Source organism: Camellia sinensis, chromosome 1 (assembly GCF_055761805.1).
Source record: "Camellia sinensis isolate YWXY chromosome 1, ASM5576180v1, whole genome shotgun sequence".
In the NCBI taxonomy this organism is placed as follows: domain Eukaryota; kingdom Viridiplantae; phylum Streptophyta; class Magnoliopsida; order Ericales; family Theaceae; genus Camellia; species Camellia sinensis.
The window spans coordinates 127,433,755-127,441,559 of record NC_138961.1 but is presented as its reverse complement, the minus strand read 5'-3'; the positions used below and the strand labels follow the sequence as shown (position 1 = coordinate 127,441,559).

Genomic DNA, 7,805 nt, shown 5'->3' with positions numbered 1-7,805 from the left:
CGAATCCTCCTCCAAAGATTCTATGAACAAAGCCGAAGAGCACATACACTAGATGGAATCCACAACCTGAAACAAGGAACATAATAACTTATCCTGTTGTTCTCAATCGGGAGGGCACTTCGACGATCAAGTCAGTATCTCTTAGATAATCACTAAGTATCAACTCCAGCAAGCAATTAACCCATAAATAAAAACATATATTTCACCCACGTGGGTGCCTTGTTTTATATAGAACTAGTGCCCACCTCATCCTATAAGTCATACTTCAGTAAGCGGCTATGGCTCCCCTGCCTTGGTTCAATTGCTTTGTGTATACTACTACTTCTTTATATCCATTTCCATATGTGCATGTGTATTGGCCCCCAAGTTGATGAATGTTATATTTTCACCCCACTTTCTTATTTTTTTCATTCTGCTTTTCACTCGAATAATTCCATGAACATTCTATGTGATAAAGTATTTATGTTGTGTTTTGATTTGTTAAATATAATAATTATATATTTTGTATATCATACATATCATATTATATTCATTATCATACTTAGTATAACCATACTCACTATGATATAAGTATAATTACTATATTTAACATGATTAATGGATTTGGATAGAGATTTAAAAATGGAAAGAAAAAAAGTATGTGAAATATAAATAAAATAGGGGGAACTATTTGCAAGTAGGGAGTTGAAAAAAATTATCAATGTATGAGGGATACAAGTGTGTCTGTGATAGGGTCCAAATGAAAGACTATGGAAGTGCTTACACTCCTTCATGTATTGGTAATTATTTTTTCCTTCTCCCACCTATATATAGTTCTCCTAATAAAATATACAATAACCACATTTTACACACATTTTTTCTTTCTCTTTCTAAATCCCTGCTCAGATTCATGAATCAAGCACAGCCACAACCTTAGTATAATCCACTTTCATATTTCTAAATTCTTTTGTTTGATTTCTCTCGTTGTTACTCTCTCTTTTGTTTTTTTTCTTTTCTTCTTGTGTTTTTATTCTCTTTTCCAACTCCATAGCAAAACAATTATATTATGATGATTATATTTTTATACCTAATTTTTTTAATAATATTATACATTAATATAATGAGTTCTATAATTCATATTTGTTGCTAATGCAATAATATTATTTTATTTGATAGACAAAATATGATAAAATCTTATATTCTCTTTTTCTTTTTCGTAAATTTTTTAATTTTTTTTATTTCTTGTATAGTGCTTACTGCTTACGTGAGTGATTTTTCAAAATAAAAAATGCAATTTGGTAGGTAAATAAAATTTTAATTTAAAATATAAATACATCTACATTAAATATGAATGTTTTTATTTTACATTTTGGCCCCCCAAGGATAGAATCATGGTTGTGTCCCTGAATATGTATGTGTGTGTAATTATATCAGTGATGTCATGTTAATTGGATTAGTTTCATCACACCATGCCATTATTAAATTGTTAGAGACTAGGGAAGTCAAATAATACACTAGAGGATTTGAGGGAGGTGGTTGGCTTGAGAATTTTAACATCTTGGTACAGGGGAACTTTTTTTTGGTCATTGTCTACCTCAAATTCTTCAACATCTATATCTTGGACCAATTAATTTGACGTTTCCAGCAATTGTTTTGAATTGAAAGATATAAAATTTTGGAAACTTGATAGAATCAAATTTCTCCAATGAAAATGACTGGTAGCTCGAAATTCGTGGCTCGATTTTGGCTCGACAGCCTAAAACGACGTCGTTTTGGGCTGTCTTTTTTTTTTTTTTTTTTTTTCTTCTTCGTCATGCTGGTCTGAAACAGAGGAAAATGAGAGGGAGAGGGAGAGAGAGAGAGAGAGAGAAAGAGAGAGAAGGCAGGTCGTCCGTCGCAGCCCTCCGCCCGTCGTCGCAGTCCTCCGCCATCGCCTCTGCCCGATCGTCGCAGTCCCCCATCCGCCGATCGTCGTCGCAGCCTCAGCCTCGCAGCCCCCACCCCCCGCCCCCGCTCCTCCTCCCCCTCCGCCCCCCGCCTCCGCCTCCACCCCGATATGTTGGCCCTCTCCAGTCCCTCCTCCTCCTCCTCCTTCTCCGCCCCTCCTCCAGCCTCTCCCTCCTCCTCCTCCTTCTCTCTCACTTTTTCGAGCCAATTTCGAGCCAAAAATCTTGAGCTACCAATCGCGATCGTTTCTCCAAAGTCAAAAGACCCCACATCTTTTCTCAATTTTTTTTTTCCCATCAAATTATTGTTGAATATGAAACCTTCGATTTTCTAGAAATAGTGCAGAGACTATCATGCTCACATTATATTATGGAATTCACTTTTGATGGGTTTGTAACTAAACTGTGACGAAGAGTATAAAATAGTCAAATAGCGTTTACTGAGGAGTCGATTGTTTCTCCATTGTATTTAGTTATGAGCAGAGCAATAGAGAATTCTTGATTTTTGAGACGCTTCTAAGCCTGACTTCAACATTTAACCAACTGGGCCTCTCTCTAGTTCTACGATAACTGCTAGTTGTTGTTCAATCTGTCTTCCATGCCTCATGGCATTTGTAGTCGCAAAAGAATTAGGAAACATGTTCATGTTGTTTGTTTCTCCTGCCAGCATTTGAATCACATATTACATGAAAGGACGATTTATTGGATTCCATTGAATGCACTAAACCCCATGATTGTTAGCTTTTTCGCTATTTTAGCATCTCCATCTTTGTCAACCTGGATCCATAGCTTCTGTCCTTGTTCCAAACTGTTAATAGATCCACGCTGGAAAGTACATTTGGCTAGTGTTTTCAATTGTAACATCATTCTTTCTCCCTCCAACCATTTCAAGCAACAACGTTCCATAACTATAAACATCTGACTTGTAGCCTTGTAGGATACTTTCCCAAGGTTCCTACATAACACTTTGGGTATAACCCATGGTCCCCTTAGTAGCAGTCATGGATACAACATGTGGGGACATAAATTTTGAATAACTACACATGGCCGGGGTGTCACCGAAGTGCCAGCCGAGGTGTCACGTGTCCTAACCATGACGCCGAGGTGATCTCGGAAAGGCCAAGGTTATCTCCGAAAATACCAAAATCTGAGATAAGCGGATAAGGGACAAGAGTCCTAGAATGGGAGAAGACTTCAGTTTGGATAAAGATGAGACTCTTAGAGAGTTTATCCTAATTCTATTGGGAGTCCAAGGTTAACCGTAATCCTAAGTCCATTGGAGCTAGGCTTCTATTGGGACTAAGATTATGTTGGCTATAAAAGAGAGGCACCCTCATGGGTCTAAGGTTTGTCTTTTATGCTTTTGATATTCTGTCTAGTGAGTTAAGCATTATTGGTTATCTTTGAGAGATATTGAGTACTGACTTGATCGTCAGAGTGCCCCCGGGTAGACGAGCCACCGCCGAAAACTCTTCTTTCTGTTATAGGTTGTTCGGGCTTAATCTATTATGCCGGTGTTTTCCAGTTGAGCACTAAGTTGGCAGTATGGTCACAAAATCACCCACACAATTTGGCGCCGTATGTGGGAAAGAAAAGGAGAATAGATGGCCAACGACAGACCGAAAGAGAAGGTTGGGGACGACACCCCTACTGAGAGTGGGAAACATATTGACCTTGGCGTCGAAGAAGACAACTACAACGAAAAAACTCGTGATAAGAATCACGGAGAAGAGGACGTCGGCCAGGAGGGCGACGTGCCAAAGAAATCAGACCGAAGCAAGTATTATAACGAGGACGACCTCCAGCCACCGTTCCCATCACAAGATACGCCGATTCTAGCAGCCAAGAAAGATGCCCAGGCAGGGGAGCAGAACACAACTCCTACGACTCCTCAGCATGATAGGACCAAGGAACATTCTCACCGGCCTTCAAGGGAGGTCGGACGAGGAGAATCAAGAATGGGAGATTCACAGAGGACACATCGTACCAAGGAAGCTGACTCCAAAGAACATCGACATGTTCAGGGAAAGGACCTCTATTTCAACGCAACCAATGGAGGAAGGTCCAAAAGGACTCGCAATGACACAGGAAGTAGTGCACCAAAGAGGTTGAAATCCGGAGATAGCCAAGCTCCTAGACGAACCAAGGAGGATCTGAGAGATTACCTCCAGAGAAAGCGACAAGATGCTGAGGTGACCTCACCTGTCAAGCCGAGATAACACTGGATATGAGAAGACAAGAGCTCAGCCCAAGTAAGCCGATCCTGGATTCCAGATCTCGGATCTGAGATCCCAGAAGACAAGATCTCGGCCTAAGATGATTAAGTCCGAGAAGAGAAGAGCTTGTCGAAATCATTGTTTAACACTTGTTGAAATTTGTGGACAATTTACAAGTTGAAGTTAAACCGAAATCACTGTTTAACACTTGTTGAAATTTGTGGACAATTTACAAGTAGTTAAACCGAAATCATTGTTTAACACTTGTTGAAATTTGTGGACAATTTACAAGTTGAAGTTAGACCGAGATCATTGTTTAACACTTGTTGAAATTTGTGGACAATTTACAAGTTGAAGTTAAACCGAGATCATTGTTTAACACTTGTTGAAACTTGAGAAAAGTTTACAAGTTGAAGTTAAACCGGGGTCATGATTAAAGGAAGGAATGATATAGGTTCCATCACCTCGGGATGCCGAGGTAATAGAACCTAGGGGGCAGTTGTGGGGACATAAATTTTGAATAACGACACGTGGCCGAGGTGTCACCGAAGTGCCAGCCGAGGTGCCACGTGTCCTAGCCATGACGCCGAGGTGATCTCGGCAAGCCCGAGGTTATCTCCGAAAATACTGAAATCCGAGATAAGCGGATAACGGACAAGAGTCCTAGAATGGGAGAAGACTTCAGTTTGGATAAAGATGAGACTCTTAGAGAGTTTATCCTAATTCTATTGGGAGTCCAAGGTTAGCAGTAATCCTAAGTCCATTGGAGCTAGGCTTCTATTGGGACTAGGATTATGTTGGCTATAAAAGAGAGGCACCCTCATGGGTCTAAGGTATGCCTTTTATGCTTTTGATATTCTGTCTAGTGAGTTAAGCACTATTGGTTATCTTTGAGAGATATTGAGTATTGACTTGATCGTCGAAGTGCCCCCGGGTGGACAAGCCACCACCGGAAATTCTTCTTTCTGTTGCAGGTCGTTCGGGCTTAATCTATTCTGCCGGTGTTCTCCAGTTGAGCACTAAGTTGGCAATGTGGTCAGAAAATCACCCACACACAACACTTTGCTCCTTGGAACACAATTTGGCTAGGCCAAAATCAAAGATCTTTGGATGAAAGTTTTGGTCTAACAAGGTTTAATATTGAAATGGAGGATTCACTGATCACACCCTTTGTGAAGATATTCAATCGCTTTAGCTATGCCTAGAGCAATATCTAAATCCTTTCCCAACCAAGGAGGTGGTTATTGGGGTTCTCAGGAAAAAAATGTACTTTTCTAGTGAATAGTTTAGTAGGAACTTGTAGACAAGAGCTTGGGCAAACCCATCAGCACAAAACCCAACCAAGTATACAATATTCACATGGCAGATTTTCCCAATTGTTCCAAGTTCATTGATGAAGTCTTCCCCATTTCCCTTGGAATTGTTGAGGACCTTAACAGCAACAAAGATTTCATGTGAAAGAGTTCCTTTGTACATGGTTCCATAACCTCCTTGGCCTAATTTTTCCATAAATTGATTTGTGATCCGTTTAATATCAGCATATGAATATCTTGGGGGCCACTGAGATGTGTAATCCTCCAAAAAAAATTCGACTAGAAAAAAACCTATAACTTCATCTACGTATATATAATGTACAGAGTGAAGAATCCTTAGCTTACTATTGCATTGCTAGTGTCAAGTGAAGGCTTAACATATGACTTTACCTGCGACCTCTAGTTTCTTTGATACATCTGCAAAAGATAATGAAATTATTAACTTCTTGTCCTCTTGACGCTTGTGGTGTTGTTAAGAAAATATGCAATTACTGGCATTTATTTTTCAAAGTTGCTTGAGTGGAAATCAAGCACCTAAGAGGTCTGAATTCTATTTTATTTTTTTCCAAGTAAAATAATTCATTGAAGAGACAATAAATTATGTACGAAACATAAGGGCCAAGCCCCTAGACACCCTAACCATCTACTAGCAATCGAACAGAACAACCTGATGATCTACGCCAATTATCAAAACTGTTTTTAACATGTTTCCAAGAGTTGACTCTAGCTTTAAAATCTTCAATCAACTTTATTATGATTGCCATCTTATTCTTCTTTTGATTGAATGTCATGCTTTCTCTCCCACCATAGTAACCAGCAAGAGAGAGTATATATATCAGATTTTAAAAAGATGCCTAAATGTTAAGATTTCATAATTTGTGATATTATGAGATTGATTCTATATCGTTATGAAAGTAGAGAGAGAAGAGAAAAGAGAAACTCTACATTGAATTGAATGAATAATACAATAGGAGAAGCCTGTATATATAGGTAGAAAGGAAACCTAGATAGGTACAAAAAAATATGGAGATAAGACTAGAAGGAGATAAAGATAGAGAGAGATACAATACAAATAGATAAGATATATTTTTAATAATATACAGCTTACACCCCCCCTCAAGCTCAAGGTGGTAAGTCAGATATCAACTTGAGCTTGGAGAGGAGATCAGAGAAGCGGCCTGGAAGATGAGCTTTGGTGAAGAAGTCGACGGTCTGATCAACAGAGGTAACAAAGAGAAGACGAATATGGCCACTGGTAACATGTTGTCGTATGAAGTAGCAATCAATCTCAATATACTTGGTGCGATCATGGAAGACATCGTTATGGGCAATCTGAATAGTACTTTGATTGTCACAATAAAGGTTGATGGCAGCTGAATGAGAAACACCCATGTCAAAAAGAAGACAACGAAGCCACATAAGCTCCTGAGTAGTGTCAGCAAGAGCATGATACTCAGCCTCGGTACTAGAACGAGCAACAAGGGTTTGCTTCTTGCTGCGCCAGGAAATGAGAGAGTTGCCCAAGAAGAAACAGAACCCAATAGTGGAACGACGATCAGTACGATCCCCTACCCAATCAGCATCAGAAAAGGCATGTAGTTGTAGAGAAAAGTGAGGGGAGTAGTGAAGACCATGAAACAGAGTTCCTTTGAGATAGCACAAAATGCGAACTAGAGCAGCATAGTGTGGAGAGTAAGGAGCAGTCATAAATTGACTAACAATGTGAACAGCATAAGCAATATCTGAACGGGTAACTGTGAGATAGACAAGACTACCAACTAGCTGACGATATAAAGTGGCATCTAACAATAGAGGGCCGTCAAGAGGTGTAAGACGAGTCTGAGAATCAATTGGAGTAGTGACAGTCTTGCAATCAGTAAGGCTAGCACGAGCCAAGAGATCAGAAGTATACTTGGCCTGGGTAAGAAAATAACGAGAGGAATCTTGAGAAATTTCCAAGCCATGGAATTAGCTAAGTGCACCCAAATCTTTCGTCTCAAACTGGCGATAAAGAAACTATTTGAGACTAGAAATACCCACTATGTCATCTCCAGTGATAATCAGATCATCCACATAGAGGAGAAGGAGAATAGTACTGCACTCTGTCTTATGGATAAACATGGCAGAATCATGGGCACTGGAAGAAAAACCAAAGTCACGAATGGTAGAGCTGAACTTGGCAAACCAGGCACGTGGAGCTTGTTTCAAACCATACAAAGCATAGCGGAGTTTGCAAACCTTGTTTGAGGGAATAGAAAAACCAGGAGAAGGTTGTATATAAACTTCCTCAGTGAGATCACCATTGAGAAATGCATTCTTGACATCCATCTAAGAAAGGTGCCAGTGGCGAG

The 7,805-nt window shown here is 39.7% G+C and overlaps 1 pseudogene; it reads right to left on the bottom strand.

The window, feature by feature from the left end:
* Nucleotides 1–2,880: 2,880 nt before the first annotated feature.
* Nucleotides 2,881–5,673, bottom strand: LOC145819907 (rust resistance kinase Lr10 pseudogene; annotated as a pseudogene).
* Nucleotides 5,674–7,805: the final 2,132 nt, after the last annotated feature.